Source organism: Punica granatum, chromosome 1 (assembly GCF_007655135.1).
Source record: "Punica granatum isolate Tunisia-2019 chromosome 1, ASM765513v2, whole genome shotgun sequence".
Taxonomy (NCBI): Eukaryota; Viridiplantae; Streptophyta; class Magnoliopsida; order Myrtales; family Lythraceae; genus Punica; species Punica granatum.
This window is the reverse complement of record NC_045127.1, coordinates 23,623,833-23,646,206: the sequence shown is the minus strand read 5'-3', so window position 1 is coordinate 23,646,206 and position 22,374 is coordinate 23,623,833. Positions and strand designations below refer to the sequence as shown.

At 39.7% G+C, this 22,374-nt stretch overlaps 1 pseudogene; it reads left to right on the top strand.

Annotated features, from left to right (window-relative positions):
* The first annotated feature begins 8,488 nt into the window (after positions 1 to 8,488).
* On the top strand, positions 8,489 to 12,517 carry LOC116193681 (annotated as a pseudogene).
* The last annotated feature ends 9,857 nt before the right edge of the window (positions 12,518 to 22,374 follow it).

The window sequence follows — 22,374 nt, the reverse complement described above, 5'->3', positions numbered from 1 at the left end:
TATGTTGTCACGTGAGAGCCAGCTTTGGGAGTTAAAATCATATATTGGAAAATTAATTAATTAGAAAATCATGAATTTACAAGATGGTTGGACTTACCATCATATTAGCTTCAATTTTTGAGTTGAAAATGAAATCAATCCTTGTAGGCAAGTGAAAATTTCGAATTGATTACACTGGACAAAAGTCACAAAGCTGGAGATTGATCCCCATTTTGCTCGAACAGAACATGAAAATTGATGCATGGCGTGAATGCAATACAGGACAAAAAGGGGAAGGAACCAATATAAGAATTTCCCTCCTGAAAGATAATCACGGGAGAAATTCTATGATTCAATCGTTAAAAGTGATAGCATCATACATTCAAGTATTTTTACTAAAAGTTTAAGTAAAGTTCTTTTAACATTTTGTAATTTGCTGATGTTGTAAATAAAAACCTTATTTAAAGAGAATGTAATAGTAATTTACACTCTCGCTTGGCCATGAACAGATTCCAAAGTTGACACTCAGTGTGACTATTCGTGCTCATTTATTAAATAGTTATTAAGTTAATGTTTTATTGTAATATGCCTACATGAATCCCTTGTAACCAACAAAAAAAAAAAGGAAAAATCTTTCGAAATTTGTATAATTTACTTCAAATATAAGTAATGGACTAAAATTCAAATAATTTATCCCCAATTAATTTTTCAAAATATGTGTAATTTACTTAAAAACAAGTATTTTACTTAAAAATAAGATATATAACTACATTTTTAAGTAACTTACTTACATGCATAGTGCAAGCATTTTTAAAGTGAATTCACCTTAGACCTTCTAAACCCTAAGATTTAAGGTTGTCTCCGGAAAAAAAAAATATTTGTCTAAATCTATCTAAACCTAAATATCTAAATCTAACATCTTACTATCAAAATCTAAAACTAACGAAAATCTAATCTAAGTTAATCTAATCTAAATCTATATATAAATCTAAATTTAAGTACGATAAAGTTTTCTCTTTTTGAGAAAGCAGTAGAGAGTATGCCTCTTCTTATATTCTTGCAAATATCTTTTTTATTTGTTTTTTGTTTTAATTTAATAATTCATTTTATTTTATATTAAACTAAATTGTCGATTATAAAACAATCTTAAAATATTTTCTACTTTTTCTTAGGCTACACATATATTTGAAATTATTTTGTCTTATTATATAATTTAAAATTAAGCAATGAATTAAATCATAAAAAATAGACAGAATTTCTCCCTTTTTTATGTTTAATATAAATAAATAAATAGGAAAAAGAAATTAGTAAAGACCATCGATCATGACGGAGAAAGGAGTAAGTTGATTTTGTAAAGAAGCACCAATTATCAATAATTTTTTTTTGTATTTTCTTAATATTTTCTCATGCAATCTTGGTTATTATGAATATTATGTTCCGATAAATAAATTCTCTTATACAAAAAGCTGAGGAAGAGGAGATTAGAAGCCGAATTTGAAATTTTTTTCCTGTCATGTGGTTTTCTTGTTATTTAGTTATATAACATATAAAAAAGAAAAGAAAACTAAAACTAAATGGATAAGATAAAAACAAATTCATACACTTGCACCTGAAATCGCTTTTGACCTCCTTATCTAGAGCGTTCTTATGTCTATACATATATATCTAAAAGGCATGTTTTAACCTTTTATCTTCTATAATTTTTTAAAATTATTCTTATAGCTTACAAAAGTATGCATTCGATTCAAAAGTTATATTAATAAATGAGAACTGCAAGAAACTTATTGTTATGACCACAGATTAATTAAAATTGAAAATGTGATACTTCGAATGAAATTGTTTGAGCTACTTCAAATAATATAGATGACTCAAATTCAAAGATATTATTTACAAATATCACATTTATTGAATATAAGTATTTTATTGATGGCTAGGGTTAATCATACAACTAGTCCTACAATTTCAACAATTATTAATAATTACTGGACTATAATGCTCATCAATATCGATATATTAAATTAAATTTATTATAAATTCAAAAAGACTGAGTGAGTCCGATACTTTGTAAATTCCAATTCTGCCCTTACCGTTGTCCAGACAATCTGCGCGCCTTTTGTCAGCTAACCGACCGATCCGCATCCATGCCTCCCTTCCGCTTTCCCATTTTGCTCCGCACAGCCTCTCCACCTGCAGTCTTCGTCTGCGCCTTCGCTGCCTCCCCTCTAAGTATAGGCACCCTCACTGACCATCCTCGCCAGTCAGACCCCCTTGCCAAACCAACAGCGCTTAACTGCAGTCTGCCGTGTTGCCTGCATCTGTCTTCCAAACGCCCGCAGTCTACCCTATACGGAATTAACACCAAATATAAGTGTTTGATTATGATTCATGAAGTACAGTAATAGATAAGTTTTCTTATCTTTTAGTATCAAAAGCTCTTTCATACTAAGAGCTACTTAATAGATAGGCCACTCAACCTTGCAAGAGTGCGCCTACCCGTCTCTCCCAATTCCCTTTTTGTTGATTAATTCCTCCAGTCTTACTATAAAATTATTTTTGCCTTTCACTTCTATCGAGTCGTTCAGTGTTCCGAGCCCTACATACCTTATTGGATTTACTGAATCTACTAATTTGTTCCAGCCTGATAATGATATAATATCATGCTCAACATGTTCAGATCCTTTGAGCTGTTTCGAGCAAATCCGAGGAGCAAATGTTGTCTATTGGAAAATTCGTTGATAAACCTCCCAGTCATAAGGCAAAGTCGTACTATGTTTTCTTTTAATAGAGAAGGCCATTTCTTTGTCTTCAGGATTTTCTTCGTATGAATTCCTATATGATTCATAAAGTGCCAGGTTAGCTTATCTTTTTAGCTTATTATGCAGGCACGTCTCATAGGATTGGCAAAACACACACCGATGAACTTGATTTGAAGGTAGGGTGACTGTTTTAAATAAAATGTTATCCGTGATGCGTTGCGTTTAAATTGTGGCCGCAGGAATCCTTTTTCTATTAAAGTTAAAGCCATTGCAATTGATCCGCCATATTGCAGCCCAGGCAAGTTTATGGCGACTTCTCTCTTTCACTTTCGTGGAGTCCTTGCCTGCATGTATTTACCCCTATCTTATTAGTACGTTAAACAAGTAAATCAAGATTATAATTCTCATTACTGCCATTGATCTAGCCACTAAAACATCTTCGGTTTGTGATTTTACGTCCTCTTTTTCCCTCAATATTTAAAGACAAATCTTCTGGGTCACACTAGAGATTTTCTTAAGAAAAACCTACAACTTCAATTGCCTTTATGTAAGTGTTTTATTTTTAGAATATTAATGAGTTGATGATGGTTCAATCAGTGGGACAACTCAGCCTTTTTCTTCAACACTTCTCTTGGAATCCATCCCATCTAATAAAATGCAGGACCAATGAAGACAAGTGGAGAATATTTGCAAGTATATATTTATTGGGAGTGGGTGATGCATAATTTTTATGCCTTAGGCGTATGTGTTTTCAAAATGTTATGTTTTTTGTTTTACTATTTTTATTACCTCTTTGCTTATGACTATGTGGCTTTAACTGATTTAATAGGTTTGTCCATGTTTGAGATTCTTTTTTTGGGTCAAGCAGGTTTGGGATTTGAAGTACTTAGATGTCGCATGTACCATACAATGGGATTCCAATATGACCACTTTATTGTTTATGCATGTAACAAGCTATATAACCAACAGCACGGTGGTCTAGTGATTAAGATCCAAGCGCTCAACCTGAACATCACGAGTTCAAACCTCACTGAGGACGTATAGCTCTCCATTATGTGAGTGTATTATGGGATGACGGTGACTGGCCCATAATGCTTGATCCAATGAGTCTTGAACTTAATCCACTAGTGTGTTGGTGGGGCCGCGGTGACTAAGCTGGGCTAAAGTCTCAGCGAGCTATGACGAAAGGAACATTTCATGGTGGTTAGGTTCCCATAGTTGGGGCAGCCACAGCGAGCCAATAACCCGACCTAGCCTTTATATTCAGCAAAAAAAAAAAAAAGTGACAGGCTATATGTATAATACTGACTAATCCTGTTATTTCTGCATTTTGCATTGTTTTTAACATAATTAACGCATGATAATTTGAGTGCACTTAGGGATAAGGAAGATGAGAATGGAATGGAGTAATATAGTATGATGCTAGCGGATGAAAACTTATTCAATTCCTTAGCTTTTTATTTCCTGCAAAATCTATTATCGGGCGACTCTTTTATGCTTTGAACTTTGTATATAATAGTACAATTTCTTTTTACGTGTCACTTCTCTTTTCTAAATATTGTATCCAGCTGAAGGAGATGAAAGTAGAGATCACTTTTGTTGTAAAAAAATTTTGCTCGATATTTGGGTGCATTCACTAACCCACTTTTTGGTCCCATAATCTGCTAAACAAATATATAGGACAACAAACAATACAAATGAGCTACTTTGTGGATGGTTAATCAATAAATGAATTTGTTTGCGTAGCTGTTTGTTTATATACTTTTTAGGAAATGTTGTAATATGATATATAGTCCTCGAAGATGCGATTGTTGGTTCTCATTTTGGAAATATGGTCGATAGGATTCTGATTTTTCCTCATAAGCACCTCTTAATCAGTTTGTATACCAGCATGGGATAGAATTTAGGAACCGATTATTGCTAATATGTTGTATCACTAAGTTCTTGATTATAGGAGAACTATAATTGTTTTAGCTCAACATACTTAAGTAAGGGTCTCAACTTCACTGAATTATTACCTCTAACGATACCGTATTTGATAATTTGGATATTCTAGGTAAAGTGCTTTGCGTATTCTGGAAATTCAAGATGGGTTTGTATTGCCTTCGAAATTTGCCATTTGAATGTAATCAATTATCAAATCACCTTATTGCTCTCCCACTCCATCTTATCGACTTAACCTGCGGACTTATATTGTAAACCGCTATAAATATTGCTTGCGTTGTAATTCAATACATGTTACTCTTGCAGTTAGATATTTCATTTTTAGTCCGATAGGATATAGACTGATTCCTCCAAATAGAATACCAAATATGTTCATTCAAGTTTTTCTCTCTTTCTTCCTTATATAATAAATTAATTCACTTAGCCTTTTGAATTCAGTATTGCACCTTCAACGCACATTCTATATCACTGGTAATATATAAAAGTCGAAACGCGAAATATAAAAGCTTTATTTGATAATCCTTGGGTTCCGTTAAAATGTCCTCAATTGTTCAAAAAATTTATTTGATAATGCTTAGCTCTTGTGAATTGACCTTTCAATTTTAGTATAATGAACTTATACAATATTTTTTTGGTATAATATTCAATGAATGTTATAAATTTGTGTAGATTATTTGCATGTAGTGATATATAATTATTTTTTAAAAAACTTAAAAATTTTCTCGATAATTGAAAAGAACTCATCGAAATACGTGATATTATTCAAGTTTAATATATTAATTGTTAAAAAACTCTATAATAAATTCATTTTGTCCGTCTTTCTTTCTATTCATTATGCTTTTTTCTACACCTTGCACAATATCTTTACTTTTCATAAGCACTTGTACATATTACTAGATTATGGTCTCTCTGTTATATGTTTAGTATACCTATTTTACGTACGTGACTATTTTTTATTTTTATATAAATCTATTTATTATAAGTTTTATGTGTTGATTATCTATCTATTTTTGTAAAAAAATGAAAAGTTATTATGCAAGGCACGAGTGTCAACTAGCCTATTATAATATATAACAAGTGATAAGTGGAAAGAGAATGCGCTGTGCAAACCAAATATAAACCCTTAGCCCCATGTTGAGCTGACTTTCAATTCTAGTTCACTGAACATTCACAATAATTTGTTTGTGCCATATTCGACGTAATTTGGTTATTTGTCCATATTGTATATACGTAATAATATATAATTAATTTTTTTAAAAAAATAAAGTTTCTCGATAATTAAAAAGATCTCATCAAAATCTACGAAAAAAAGATCTCATCAAAATATGTGATGTTTTTTAAGTTCAATATGCCAAATGCCCTATAAATACGAGACCTCAAAAATCATACATTTTCATCATCTTTTTTACTCATTATGATTTTCCAATTCACTAATTCCTACAGTGTCTCACTTATTCTTATAGTTTTTATTATGTTTACTTAGAGAAATATGGTTTTTAATATATATTTTCTTTCTCTCTATATAGCTATTTATACGTCATATGCGTTAAGTATTTATTTTCGGTTACGCCAAAAATGACGCAATGCGCGAACGTCAATTAGTTCCTCTTTTAAGAATGTCTATAAGAAAGTCGAGTAATTCTATGATTCTCTCTTCCCACTAATATAGTAATTAATGAAAACTAGGAAATTAAAATCTAAATATCTAATATATCTTCCTATAATTAGGACCTCAATCACATTAAATCTGTAAGATAATGACTACCATAATAACCGTATATGATCTGATTCTCATTTCTTTAATAGTAAAATATCGCGCTCACCATCAAAATGAGCCATGAAGTTTTCATCTAGGAAGAAAGTTCAACTTCAGCTTCTTGGTTCGATTGACCAGGTAATTACTCCACCATTCGACTTCAAGGCAACAACCGAGAAGAATTTTCCTTTTGCTCCCAGAGCAAGCTTTTAGTTTTTCTTTCCCGTTTAACAGAAGCGAAGCATTTGACATGCACGTACATTAAATATTAGTGATTTCCCTTAATAAACACAGCGGACACGTCCTACGAGAAAGAGAATCAAGATCTGAAAATGACAAACGTGATTGGTCATAGGCCAAAACCTTATAAAATGACAACTCTTATTTGGTACGTCTTTCCACATTCCTGGAAATGTGAGTTTAGTCTATGTTTACTTCGATGTAATATGGGAGAACTCTCGAGAACTCTCCCAGATTAAATCCAAAATTCTCGCATTTGGCGGGAATCTCAAGCCTGGAAATCTCAATTTTGAGATTTTCGGGCTTCGACGGGCATTAAGAAGTAATGTGGACTACCACCAAGGAGGGTTGGTAAGTAGATCCCCACCTCGGTAAGGCAATATATTGTAAAATAAAATATAAAAAAGATTTCCAGCAATGTTCATAGAGATACAAAACATGGGAACGTAGATTAACCGGCCGTAATTTAATTGAGAGAAATCTACATGTAATGTACATTACTAGAAATGTGATTATCGAAAAAGTGCCAAAGTCCAGCAGCACCTTAGAATTTATATCTCAAAAATCTATATCTTGTTTGTTTAACTCAATTGTATTCTAACTATATATATATATATATAAATAATTATGTTGTAATGATTGTTGTTGAATTATAAAAAAAATGTGAAAAAATAATGAATAGTTTAGAAAAAGTAATGATTATATTGTTGAATTGTGAAAAAAGTAATTAATAATTGAGAGAATTTAGTATTAAAAATTGATTGAATGGTTAAAAAATTAAAGAAAAAGAAAAAAAATAATTATATTGTTAAATTGAAAATAAGTGAAATTAAGTGGAGTAAAATTAAAAATAAATTCTACAACCAAATAAAGGACTAATTTCTCATAAATCTTCATAGAGTAAAAATCTCAATCACATTTACCCAAAAAAATCTCCATCACAAGTCAAATCTATGAGATAATAATTAAGAATAAAATTTTAAATTATCCCATCTCATATTGTTGTGGTGATAAATAATCAATAAAATTACTTCAATTAAAAAATTTATCTTAATTAATTGAGTAGTTAGCACTTATTGTTTAGTTTACTACAATTTAATTGGTGCTTCCTCACGCCACGTAACGAGATATGATAACTGAATAATCTCTCTTAATTAACACAACAACGTATGTGATTTGATTCCGATTTCCAAAATAATAAATATCTCTAACATGGAAGGGAAATGGACGGATTCATCTTCCTTGGAATCTTTCACGTTTAATAATTCTCTCAAATTGGGGGGAGTTGAAGGGAAGGGAACAATTAAACATCAGGAATTTGAAAATTGTTTCCCCTACTGACATGCGTCGGTTTAACCGATTCATCTCTTATTTCCCTTAATTAAAGTTCTGAGTTCGAGTCTTGCGAATGGAGAAAATATATATTGGAAGATTTTTACTGTCTTAATTGGCCGACCGGCCAACTGAACTAGATTAATCGAGATTTATTGGGCTTCCGGTTTCCGGACACATGATACGCACCTACAAAAAAAAACTTGATATCAATTTAGTGACGTACATTTATAGCCCAAAAAAATTCAGTAATGCATTTCATGATTTCCATTGATATCTTTCTCTTTCGGGAGAGACTATACATTGATATTTGATAGACCTACCATATGTACATATATTGCAATAAGTTCATCATACGTAATTATGTCAAGAATTTCGTCTGTTCAGTTGCTTATAAAAACTGTAGCATAGCAAACCAAAGGACTCATTCCTGAATTTTGCTCTAATTTCTCCATTAAAATCTTAAAAATAGAAAAAAAAAATGGGCATTGCCGTCGAGGACAGGAGACAGAACCCGCGAGCTAAAGGCCCAGCCTCCATATTAGCCATAGGGACAGCTAACCCGAAGAACTATGTCTAATCAAGCTGACTATCCTGACTATTACTTTCGGGTCACGAGCAACGAGCACATGACCGAGCCCAAACAGAAATTCACTCGCATTTGTAAGTGTATCGAATCTAAAATCGTACGTGTGTATATATATATATATATATATATATATATATATATATATATAGTAGTGTCGCCACCGATATCCCTAGGCCAGTATACTCTGTCCCAGACACAGGAGAGACTGAGTCTTCACCACCTTCACCCACATTTTCATCCATAACCGATGCCACTAGAATCAACTCTAGGTCAGAGATCTATGTGATTGAGAAGCCCTTCACATTAGCATCCACAATCCTTAGGAATGATTACTGGTCCAAAGAAAATGAAAATAGGAGAAATTGGTTGTATGAGGTCTTTACTAAGGCACACGTAGAGACCATATTACAGTACCGATGAATCAACTTCAAATTAAAACTCTGCCTTGCTTACACTTGGCAGATCCATCTGCAAAAAAGATTGTTGAAACAGACGCCTCTGAAGAAGGATACGGAGGAATCTTGAAACAATCCAAAAATGGACATGAACAGGTTGTTCAGTTCACTTCAAAACATTGGAACCTAACATAGAAGAATTACTCAACCATAAAAAAAGAAATTCTTTCTGTGGTCCTTTGCATTTCTAAATTTCAATCTGATCTTTTAAACCAAAGGTTTTTACTTCGGATTAATTGCAAATCTGCAAAAGAGGTTCTTCAAAAAGATGTTCAAAACATTGCATCAAAACAGATTTTTGTCCGATGGCAAGCAATCTTGAGTGTATTTGATTTTGACATTGAATTCATAAGAGGTGAGACTAACAGTCTCCCTGATTTCCTGACAAGAGAATTCCTGCAGGTACCACCATGAGCATGAGGACTCGTTCCTCCAAAAGAGAGGCTACGGCCTCAAAACAGCTGGCCACCAGCCAGTCGATAAAAAATGAGGAGCAATCCTCACCCCATAAGGCCTTTGGCCAACCCTCCATTGGACGAATCACTGTCGATAGCCAGATTAAAACATATCAACAGTCTCTCCAACAGGAGATCGATAAGCAGAGTTGCATGCAAACTCTGCCAGGTAAAATCCCTAAACCCAAAAAGGAGAAACAAACTCTTGAAAAACAGAGTTCATCTCCACATAATCTTGATAATAATACCGTGGTCCAGCAATGGATTACTGTATTAAAAGATAAACCAGAATTAGCAGAGGTGCTATCTGGGATATCTCCTCCAGTGCTGGAGACTAGCAAGGGAGAGAGCTCTAGGCAGATCACCAAAAGAGTAGAAAAAAGTCTCGCAACATTTTCCGATAAGGAAACCAGCTCTTCAAAAACAGCTCCATGGTTTCCAAAATCATTATTTCAAACTGTTTTGATTATTGAAGAAGGTTTTTATCATGAAAACCCCTTCTTCGCTGCATCAAAATTGTTTCCTGAAAACTGGTATTTCCGGCCAATGGACATTTCAAAAACCCGGGAGTACTATGAGAAAATTTTGAGCGATACAGGTTCAGTTGAGTTCAAACACCACCTTGTCCCTGGCTCCTCAAACACCATATCCCACTCTACAGCCAAAATCCTGAGAGTGAACCACCCGAGAGAATGGAATGAGGGAAAACCATACCAAATCCATAAATTCCAAGCCCGGTTCTCGTCCGATCTCCCCCATAATGCTATGTATTCCAACTGGGACTACCAGCAAGCCAGGTACAATGCATTTTTGTACCAAAACTATGAGTTCAGACACACCTGGCTGATGTTTTTCCATTCCAAATCACCAGCCACATTCCCCTTTTGGTTTGCCCATTGGTGGTCTATTTGGGGTCCAATTCCAGATATACTACCTCCCATAATTCATGAAGCCTACATCATGTTTGCTTCTCGATTCAAACCTCAAGGGAATCAAACCATCTTTCCCATGCTTCTCCAATTCTATCAAATTTTTGGATTATCATGGGTCCATAATTGGTCCTTCGGATACAAGCCTGATCAACAGACAGGCCTGCAGACACTGGTCAGAATCTTCAAATGCAAATGGTGGGTTAAGTTGAAGGTAGATCATCTTGACTCGCAATTTGTTATCAATTGGTTCCGTAAAAATGCTCTTGTCTCAGACAAAGCACAAGTGGACCACCAAAGCTTTCTCCAGGTCAAAGCCCGAGTTTCGTCCTTCCTTTCAGCAGCAAAAACTGATGAGGATTACATAGGACGGTTAAGTCAGGTTCTCCTGGAACTCAAAGATCTAAACACCACTGCCTCGTCCGCATCAGAATCCCACAGGGAAAACGATGGTAGTGACCTGTCATCAGATTATATATACTCTATCTAAAAGTACGCGGAGTTTTTCTAATTTTAATTATTTCAAAAAATCTCATACCTTCGTGACTTTTCGTTGCACCTTTTAGATTCATTACTTTTGGTCACATATTTTCATAATTATACACAACTTTTTTTTTCTCTTTTGGTCAATTTTCGATATTTTTTCTCTCATATTCATTTCAACTGAGTTAGTCTCTATTGCAGTTATGTTTGTCCCTTTTTTTTATATCGATTTATAATTTCAAAACTTTGATGTTTCGTATGTTCGTTATCTAGTGATTTCACATAATCATTGTTTCTTGAATGCTTTTACGTTTTCAATGGCAAAAATAAAAGTACGAGGTATTTCTCCAACTATTCTTCATATTTTTGCACTTAAATAATAACTATATACGCATGGTATATATACATGGTTTCTTTTGAGCTACTTTCCCCCTCTCTTCATTTCATAGGCGAGAAGTCGATGATAAGGAAACGGCACTTGATCCTGACAGAAGAGCTTCTCAAAGGAAACCCGTCGAGTGTGTGTTCTTACGACGCTCCATCACTTAACTTCAGGCAAGATATCATAATGGACCACATACCAAAGTTGGGGGCTGAAGCAACACTGAAGGCCATCGAAGAATGGGGCCAGCCCAAGTCAAGGATCACCCATATCATCTTCTGCACCACTGTTGCTGCGGAAATGTCCGGAGCGGACTACAAGCTCATTAAGCTCCTCGGACTCAACCCGACAGTCAAGAGGGTCATGCTTTATCACCAGGGTTCGTTCATCTCTAATTCTAGATGCATAATTCATATATGGTGTATATATTTGCTAAGGGATTCATGTATAAGTTAAGGCTTTCAGATAGTCGGTTGTTTTTGTGAATTTCACGGTTTATTTATGGCTCCCCTCGTTATATTCCAACAAGGTTGCTTTGCGGGTGGAACGGTCCTTCGTATAGCTAAGGATCTAGCTGAGAACAATGCTGATGCGCGAGTGCTCGTTGTGTGCTCCGAAAGCACAGTCATGACCTTTCGAGGGCCAGCCAAGGAAAGCCCAGCTTCTCTTGTAGGGCAGGCAATTTTCGGGATGGATCATCTTCAGTTGTAATTGGTTCTGATCCTAAAGAACCGATTGAACGACCCATATTCCAAATCATGTTCACTGCTGAGACAATCTTACCAGACTCGGAGGGTTCTATCTCCGGACAATTACGTGAGTCTGGTCTCACATTTCATCTATCAGAAAAGGTACCCTACTTGATATCCGACAACATTGAGAAGAGCTTGGTCGAGGCTTTCGGTCCAATTGGCATAAATGACTGGAACTCAATATTCTGGGCACCTCACCCTGGCGGCCCAAAAATCCTCGACCAGATTGAAGCAACGCTGGGACTGCAGAAAGACTAGTTCAGGGCAACTAAACATGTGCTAGAAGAGTACGGGAACATGTCAAGCGCTTGCGTGCTATTCATTCTTGACGAGATCAGGAAGAACTCGAAGGAGGAAAGAGTGACCACCACAGGTGAAGAGCTCGAGTGGGGTGTTCTCTTTGGTTTCGGCCCGGGGCTTACCACCATCGAGACAGTCGTGCTCCATAGCATTGCTATTGCTTAATGATAATATGCTACTCCATGATCATTTGTGGTATATATGTTCAGTATTTAGAAATAAAGTATTTATTCAGTTTCCAAGTAAAATATGTGAAATGCATTTGACTCTTACTCATTAGAAATCTATATCATATAATAATAATAATAATAATAATAATAATAATAATAAACTCTCGAGCTGGCATATTATGCTGCTATCTCATCAAAAAAAAAGAAAATTAGCTCCTTTCACGCTGCCACATTGTCAGAATTGTAAGCATATCAACATCATATAATTTATTAAATTTTTAAGAATTTTTAATGATATAATTTGAATATAAAGTTTCATCCTCAAAGAGATATTTCACATGATTTGGATCTAGACTTGCCCTTTATATAATCTCTTATCACTTATAGATACATCAATTAGGTCCTCAACTCACTTATTTACCTAAACCCGATCCTAACTCTTAAGAAGTAATTCAACTAGGTCCTTGACTCTTTTTTTATCAGCCGTTTTAAGAATATACCTTGGATATATATTAAGTAAATTAAAATTTGTATTTGCAGACACTCATAGCACGATTCATTTTAGGATATAATGAGATACTCCGTATTTGCAATCCAAAAGATTGTACCCTTTTGATGGGAGATATATCATGTTGATTTCCTCACTAAATGGTCCTAACTGTCAGCAACACGTTTTGGCCCACCAGTTCAAACAACAGCATTAACAGCGATTTAGCCAACGACTTGAATATCAATATAGAAGAAGGCTCGACAGAGCAGCGAGTCATCATTCATCCTCAAGTCAGCAGGGACAGGCAGATGACCTAGGCGCACAACATAAGAATTTCCTTGGTCATCGAGATCTTACAGAGCAAACAGAGAGCCCAAACAGCTTCCAAACCGGCATTTTCAAAATACAATACCAACAGTGCTATTTTCTACTAGTTCACTCGACCATCAGAAGATAGTCAATATTAAGCTTCAAAAATTCCTCGCGGTGCCAAACAGATGAAAAGTGTCTTCAACCGCATTTCGTAGATTATTTGCTCTATACAGAACAATTTTCTGAATACAAACAATTTTTCAGCGAAAGTCCAAAAATGCCGGTTTATCAGACAAAAGCTAAGTACGGACCCGAATGTGGACTCTTGTCGGGGCCCGCATGCGAGCGACCTGAAATCGCGTGGCTTGGGAGTGTCCACCTTCTCGTGGGGATGCGTGACGGACACGCGTGAGAAGGAATCGTCACTTATCATTTTACGACCCGAAGGTCGATGGCGGATAAGTTACCCGGGTCTAGGGGTATGGAACACCTAGTTGTTGTTAAGGCATTGGTATGTGCGGAACCGGAAAGTCGGAGTTCGGGGGTTCATGTTACGTTCGGGCCTATATCCCGCACACCCTTTCGGTACTCTGGTTTGCTAGGCTTGCATGTTTTAATTATTTATCGCGTGAATTAAGTTGCGCTCGACTTGCATGAAGGCGGTATTGTCATGATTTTGCAAAAACGCATTTAAACATATAAGCATGCACAAATATGTTATGTATGGAATCAATAAAACAATACCGACTTCATGCACGTGGAAAATACAAAGAAACTCGGGAATCGAACTTGGATCTGGTCAAGAAGATCGTTACTTACCCGAAAAGGGCAAGAGAGCATTCGACCACCTCTTTTGGAGTGTAACTTGTGAGCTCTTTGCCTTTCCCGGGCCGGGATGTTCTTCTTAACTACGATCCAAGTGTTTCCCGACATGTTGACATGTTAATCAAGGATAAACATGCATGATATAATGTAAAAATGCATAAAAATGAAGTCTTGCAAGTGAACATGCTTTGTACACCATATAACTCCATGAACATGCAATAAATGTAAAAAGTCCTAACTCCTCTAAGTCAAGAGTGATTTACCTAGCCTCGGGATACGAGGAAAGAGTCGGGGAAGTGTTCGAGAGTCGGATGACTCGGTTGAACGCTTGGAAGGGTGCTCGGGTGCAAAGGACGCACGTTCGGGCAAGGATAGGCGCGCGGCTAGGTGTGCGCGAGCATGCACGGGCGCGGCAGGGGATCAAGCGCGCGGGAAGGTGCTCGGGTGCGCGGCTGGGGGACGTGCGCGCTGGCGCGCGGGTACTGTTCACCCGAGAGCACGGTCTTCGCCCGAAATGAAGAAATCAACCTGAAATGATGAGCAAATGACTTCAAACCAAAAATCTAAGTTCATAAATGAACTCCTTGGATCCAAAACATGTGGTCCATGGAGTTTGAGAATTTTTGAACTTAAGTCGGGATGATGACCATTGGCTTCCGACTTAAGAAACTCAAAGCTTTCTTCAGGTTTTCTTCGGTTTTTCTCTCTTGGTTTTGAAGTGTTGAAGTTTGCTGGTTTTGGCGATGGAGTTGAGAGCTTTTCTTCTGGGAGAAAGCTTGGAGAGAGTGTGCAAGAGGAGAAGTGATTAGGTTAATCACTTTGGGGCTATTTATAGGCAAAGCTAATGGGCAATTAAGTAAAGCAAAGCACACTTAAGCCTCCCATTAGCAAATTTTGGTTTGCCTAATGAGGATGAGGATGAATGTGGACCAAGTGTTCTTGATGAAGATGATCCAAGAGCATTGATGAGGAGTTGAGTGTTGTCTTCAACCTCTCCAAGATATTTTGGCTAAGAGAGGGCAAGTTGGCTTCTTGCATTGAAGAAGAAGAAAAAGCTTCTAGAGCAAAGGATGACTCATCTTAGACAGCCCGTGGGTTCCACGACCGAAGAGGAGAAACCGGAAAAATGCTCGGGTCTCGATTGATCGCTCATTCGAAGATCGTGGTTCGAACTGAATGTTGAGTTATCGATATACGCGAGGAAACGGATTTAATCAGTCCGAGATTGACATTTTCCGTGAATGTCTGTATGAGACTCAGAAGCCGGTTTTGCTCCTTTTATGCATTCAGAGCGAGGTTACCCACTTCTGATAGCATATCTTGTATCTGCATCCCACGTCGGTCATTTTGACATAAATTGTCAAATTACGTGGGCACTTGACCCTTAAGTCGATAAATGCAAATATGGAGCCAGAGATGTCCTAGGAGGTCGAAACTGGATTTCTCAGAGTGCTTTCTGAGTTTCTTGGGCGATCCGGAGATCACTATGTTCTCTATTTGCCGAGATTGGGCCTCTAAGGATATGAAAAGTGCATCAGAGACCCTTAAAGCACTGCTCGGGGGGTCTAGATGAGTTGTGTGATTCATTCCGAAGATTCCACATTAAGCCTTGAGAAGGCTAGCATTGTATAAGGTAAGCATCCGGCGTCAAGTTTCTTCAAAGAGGACCTCCGGATATCGATTTCCACTGAAAATGGTCTTTTGTGCTCCTCGGAGGTTACTCGGGAAACCGAGAAGGGTTTTGCTGTCTGTTTTGCCCAATTGCGAATGTCCGCTAGAGTTTTTAGGGCAATGTAGTGTGAACTTTGTTTGCCGTAATTCCGTCAGATCAGTCTCCGGTTATGTTCTTCCGAAGAGGGGTATGCCCATTTTGTCGCTCGGAAGTCATTCAGGGTGTTTGTATGGCTTCCAAAAGACAATCTGAAGCTCTGCTCGTGCTCTGTATGATTGTGGGGCATGGCCGCATCTGATATTTGTAATTAACTTTTCTCCGAGAAACTGGCAATTTTGGACTTTCATTGAAAAGTTGTTTGTATACAGAAAGTTGTTCTGTATAGAGCAGATGATTTGCGAAATGCGCTTGAAGACACTTTTCATCTGTTTGGTATCGATGTGGATTTTTGAAGTCCAATATTGGGTATCTTCCAACGGTCGAGCGAACTATTGGAAAATAGGACTGTCCATGTGGTACATTGGAAATGCCGGTTTTGGACATTGTTGAGCTCTCTAATCACTCTGTTACCCTTTGGTGACCCCTGGAGTCCTTCTGTCATATGCCTATATCATCTGCTCAATTTTTTCGACTTGATGATGAATAGTGATTTCTTGCTCTGCCGAGCCGTTTTCTATATTCCTGCTCAAGTCATAGTCCGGACCATTGCTGATATCGTTGTTTGGAAAGGTGAGCCAAAATGGAGTGTTGACAGCTTGCCCCACTTTGGCTGGATGCTCGGATAGAGGACTTGGCCAAAGATTTGAAGAAGAACCCCATTTTGGTCACCGGCAATTACCATGGCACATCCAATGGCCATTTCCTCTCTTCGTATTTGGATTGTGTTGGGAAGAATGAAGTTGAAGCTTAGAGTCATGCAAGGATTAGGTGAAAGGATGACAGTCGGGATGATCTCGGCTGTCCAAGTAGTAGTCTGATAGACAGGCAATGCCGAGATGATCTCGGCAGTAGACAAGCAATACCGAGATGATCTCGGATATGACGGATGTGAAAGGTCAACAGTCGGGATGATCCCGGCTGTCAAAGTTGTAAACTGATAGACAAGCAATACCGAGATAATCTCGGATATACTGGATGTCAAAGGTCAACAGTTGGGATGATCCCGACTGTCAAAGTAGTAAACTGATAGACAAGCATTACCGAGATGATCTCGGATATGCCGGATGTGAAATGACAACAGTCGAGATGATCCTGGCTGTCAAAGTAGTAAACTCATAGACAAGCATTACCGAGATGATCTTGGATATGCTGGATGTGAAAAGACAACAGTTGAGATGATCCCGGCTGTCAAAGTAGTAAACTGATAGACAAGCAATACCGAGAGGATCTTGGATATGCCGGATGTGAAAGGTCAACAATCGGGATGATCCTGGCTGTCAAAGTAGTAAACTGATAGACAAGCAATACTGAGATGATCTCAGATATACCGGATGTGTATCAGCGTAAATGTAAAGTCGGGATGATCCCCGTGTGTGCAAGAAGCATAGGTTGTGCTAAGTACGAGGGTAGGCAACTATTGTGCTAGGTTTGAACTGTGCTCTAGTTGTGCAGGAAGGGCAATTGGTAGAGCAACTGTCATGCTAGACACATGTTGTGCTTGGAGTGCGCAAAGCGCAGGATGAAAGCAGAAAGGGCAGGAAGCGCGGGATGACCCTATGTTGCGCAGGAAGCGCGGGATGACCCTATGTTGCGCAGGAAGCGCGGGATGACCCTATGTTTGCGCAGGAAGTTCAGGATGACCCTATGTTTGCACAGGAAGCGCGGGATGACCCAATGTTTGTGTAGGAAGCGCGGGATGACCCTAGGTTACGCAGGAAGCACGGGATGACCCTATGTAGCGGGATGACCCCCTGTGGCGCAGGAAGCGCGGGATGACCCTATGTTTGCGCAAGATGCGCGGGATGACCCTATGTTGTGCAGGAAGCGCGAGATGACCCTATGTAACGCAGGAAGCGCGGGATGACCCTATGTTTGCGCAGGAAGCGGGGATGACCCTATGTTTGCGCAGGAAGCGCGGGATGACCCTATGGTTGCTTCTAAATGTGGATGTTAGGCAGCAGTGCTAAGGATTGGATTGACTCTCGGAACTGCGACTCGCCTTGTTGCATGGGAGTGCGAGAAACGCGGGTGGTTCACATGTAAAGGTAGGCATAATTATCCGTTAGTCGTGATATTGGAGCATGTTGAATGTCCATGGGGAAGAGGTTGACCAGACAATGTTGATCTATTGAGGATTGGCTTCACGACGTGCAACTCGAGCTCTAGAGATGAGCGCCTACGTATCCCATGGAACTGGGAATCAGAGTACGCCGTAATTCTTATGTGCTTGTGATACCTGTAATCCTAGCATTACTAGTAAATCATGTGAGAAATACTAACATGAGATAGGCACAGGTAAGCAGTAAAAAGAGCGTCATTGTGAAGCGCATATCTTCAGTTTCGGGTCGCCTAAGCGACCTGTGAAGCATTCTTTTTGACAATGCAAGTGGGTCCCATTCTCGGAGACCTAGATGCGAGGCCTCCAAGGGACTCGTTAACCATGCATGGGCATATCGAGACTTTCCGAATGATGCCCTAACAGTTCTATTAGTTGTTCGACACGCCCGTCGGCTTTAGACCCTTCTCATCAGGGTGCCATAGGGCGGCTGCATTTGCAACCCGCATGGGAATTTCTCATCAGAATTGGTCAGATGTCGGTCTGATCATTTCCAAAATGTTATGACTAAACCCCGGAAAGGAATGTCTAGGATTTTGGCTTTGTGGTAGCCTATTAAAGGGTGGCTGTGACTCGTTTGAAGTTATGATTTTGACAAAGAGAAAAGAGAAAGCTTGAGGAACACGTTGCCCCAAGCTAAAATGATACACGGGTTCACGCTTGTAGTGAGATGTACCCCCCTCTTTTATCTCATGCTGTTGTGTAGGCTATCCCAAACTGCTTGGATGGGATGCTTGGTTTGCCCACTGTACTTGAGGAGGAATTCGCGCTGGACGGTTGAGCTGTGTTGGAGGGCTAATTGAGGATCATGTTGGAGTAGATAATCTGGCTACTTCCGTTGTGGATCCCTAGTCCGCACGATGTGTGAGTGACTAGGGGGCAATTTTATCTATCTCTCGTTTTGCTCTCCGTTTGCTACGGTCACCCACCTCGGGGCTGCACCTCTCAACCTATAGGGGAAGAGCTCTCCTTTTGCCATAACCGCCCCAAAGGGTTTCCGATCATGCCTCTCTTTTACCCTAGCTTTTGCCTAGGCCGCCCCAAAAGAGGTTTTCGACCTAGCGGACTCGATTCTTTTATCACTCGAGTTTCCAAGGGCGAAGGTTTCGAAGGATTTAACCTCCGAGTGCATTGTTTTTTTTCTTGTCTCTGTCAGGGATTTGTGTCTGTTACTCCCCTTTTGTCGGGGTTTGTTGATTTCTCAAGATTGGCGACGCCGGAGTTTTAAATTTCGGCGGTGCCTTCTTTTGTTCATTGGTGGGTTTTTCCCGCATCTTTTCTCTCTCTCTTCATTGGAGGGTTTTTCCCGCTTTTTTTTGCTCTATTTTTTTTCTTGCAGTTGGGGTTTGTTTTGTGCCTCGTGTCTTTGTTTGAAAATCCTCGACTTTGCATCGCCGAGGCCGCTTTGGTGTGCTTTTCCTCATGGAGACTTGTTGCATGTTGCTAGCCCTATTTTGTGAGGGCCGACTTTCTTGGAAGTTTGATTCTTGTGCACTTGGAAGTCGAACTTAGTGTCAGTTGCCCTTGCAAGCATTATATGTGAATTTCCCCTGTTGTTTAGAAAGAAAATGTCAAATTACCCCGTGAATAGGGAACCGAGGTTGCCCCGGTGCGAATGTTGATCGGGGATGCCCCGGTCTTCATTTGTGGAAGTGGCCTGTGGCAGGCGCCTTGTGCGATGTCTCCGATCATCTCTTGTTGTTCTTTGCATTACGTGCCTCTTGGAGGGTGCACACTGCTGAAGTCACTGGATGTTCAAGGAAGACGGTTGCATCAATGCTGAATGATTCGCTCGATTGTCCTCGTCTTCGACTTCATAGGGGGTAACTTATCGTTGGATACCTCCCTCGTCAAAGTTTGAGGAAAGGGTCCGAGACAAGTTCTCGGGGAAGCGTGAACTCGTGCATCACTCTTCGCCTATGGTCAATGTGCCCCTGTGAAGGATGACAAAGAAGACAATGCATTAGGCGATTATGCGGGGGGAATATGTGGTAAGAAATATGGGCTGGTCCCATGGGAAAATCCCTTTTTGTCCCACGCGCGACTCATGGGGTGCCACGTGCAGGCGACATTTGTTTCTTGGAATCTAGTCATCACCACTCCAGAGTGGTTAGACCGTGACTGGGGTCACATAAGCATGTTTTCCCAAATTGCAAGTAGGTATGCGCAGTCATCCTAGGGAAGGCCTGAGGAGCCGGGTCCCATGAGGACAAGCGAGTCGAACAGGTCCGACAGAACTAATAGGACGTCTTCGAGACTGTCCTAATGTCCTGTTTGAAGGATTTGTTCATGTCGGGAACCCATTTGTGGGAATGGATTTAAATTAAAGCAAAAGAGAGTTTAAAAAAGACTACGCATGTTGTTCCAGTGCTTAGTCGGCGGCGACGGCAGAGGACGGGTGAAATCTATTCTTTGATCGAAGGCATGACCGTGCTGGTATCTCCTGCGATTGAGAGTTGGGTCATGCTCTGTTTGTGGAGCTGTCACTTTCGATCTTTGTAGTTGAAGGATTAGACTTGCTCCTCGGAGTATCGATTGGATTAATTTGAATCCAAATCGATTTTGGATTTCAGATGAGCTTGAAAGCAGTAAATGCGGGGCCGGATCCCAAAAGCAGTAAATGCTGGGTCGGGGCCCGAAAGCAGTAAATGCAGAACTGAGGTCCGATGCGGGGCTGAAGCCTAAAAGGGAATCCCGATGAGGTAAATGCAGGGCCGGAGCCCGATGCAGGGCCGAAGTCCAATGCGAGGCCAAAACCCAAAAGTAGGGCCGAAGCCCGATGCAGTAAATGTGGGGCCGAAACCCGATGTGGGGCCGGAGCCAAATGCAGTAAACGCGGGGCCGGAGCCCGATGCTGGGCCTGAGCCCGATGCTGGGCCTAGGCCCGATGCAGTAAATGAAGGGCCGGTGCCCGATGTAGTAAATGCAGGGCCGGAGCCCGATGCAGTAAATGCATGCTCGATAGGAAAATGCAAGAGATGCGAACGCAAATGTCAATGCTGAGGAACAGCGCAGGGCGCTGCAAAGTGGTGACTCTGATTTGCTTGTGGTCTTGCTCTGTGATCAAGGATGAGGACTTAGTGTTGAAATCCCAAGGAGCTGAATGAGAGACGTTTGTTGTCTCAATTGTGGTCGCTCAGTATTTAGGTTGTCTTCTTGTTGAAAATTTCCTGCAATGGGAAAAGAAAACAATGAAGGAGCATGAACTGTTCAGGATTTCAATGCAATAGTGTAGGGAAGCGAAATGGCCTGGTAGGCGTCGTGCGAACCCGCCGAGAGACATGTATTGATACACACAAGAGTTGTGTTGACGGTGCGTGCATGTGGTACGTGGTGACGCTTTCGGACATGCTAGTGGTGCGCACTATTGTGTGAAGAAGTGTATATTGGTGCATTGGAGACGTGTCAGGGCACGTCGAGGATGTGGTCGGTCAAGCGGAAGTTAGTGTTGATTAACTTCGACTGGGAAGGTTGATCGGCCCTTGGGCCACGGTTTGTCTTGCCGTGGAGGAAGGGTGAAGACCGCAGGTGGTCTACCCATAATGGTTGGCACGACTCGCCTATCGTACGGGGTGGGTGGCCGGGATGGACGGCCTCTGGTCATAGCATGTCTCGCCATGGAGAGGTGAAGACCGTGGGTGGTCCACCCGCGAAGGCTAGCACAACTCGCCGGTCATGCGGGGCATGGTAGTTGCTGTGCAAACATCGGATGTAGGCAATGTATGAGTTTTCAAAAGCTAATGCCATTGCATTGATTTGATTCAAGTTCTCAGATTTACAAAGATGGTTCATTTGAAAAAGGGAACTTAAGCAATAAACCAATGCAATGTCCTAATTTGTTTGAAAACATGCATGCAGGTACATAAAGAATAAATTATAATTGTATCTGTTACAGTGTACATCGCTCTTTGTGAAATACAGCAAAAGGCCCGCTTAAAAGAAAAACTAAGGGCCGACTCAAAGACTTAACTTTGGGTCGGTTGACGGCATGAAGGTAATTTTGGTCCAACATGACGGTCCCTGTTTATGCATAGTTTAGGTGCTACCGGGATAGCAACTAACTAGGGATGGGGGATCCCGATTCAAGGATGTCAGTTCCTTGAAATCGAGCGAGGATCTTTGGGGGCCGGTACGGTGGCAGAGCCTACTCGATCCGTTCCATTACTTGGAACCTCTGACTAACCTAGCTTCCTAGATCGGTGCCCGTGGAATTTCAGGCATTTGGTACCTAAATCCACTAGAATGATGCTATGAGAGTGCAGAAAAGTAAATGTGCGC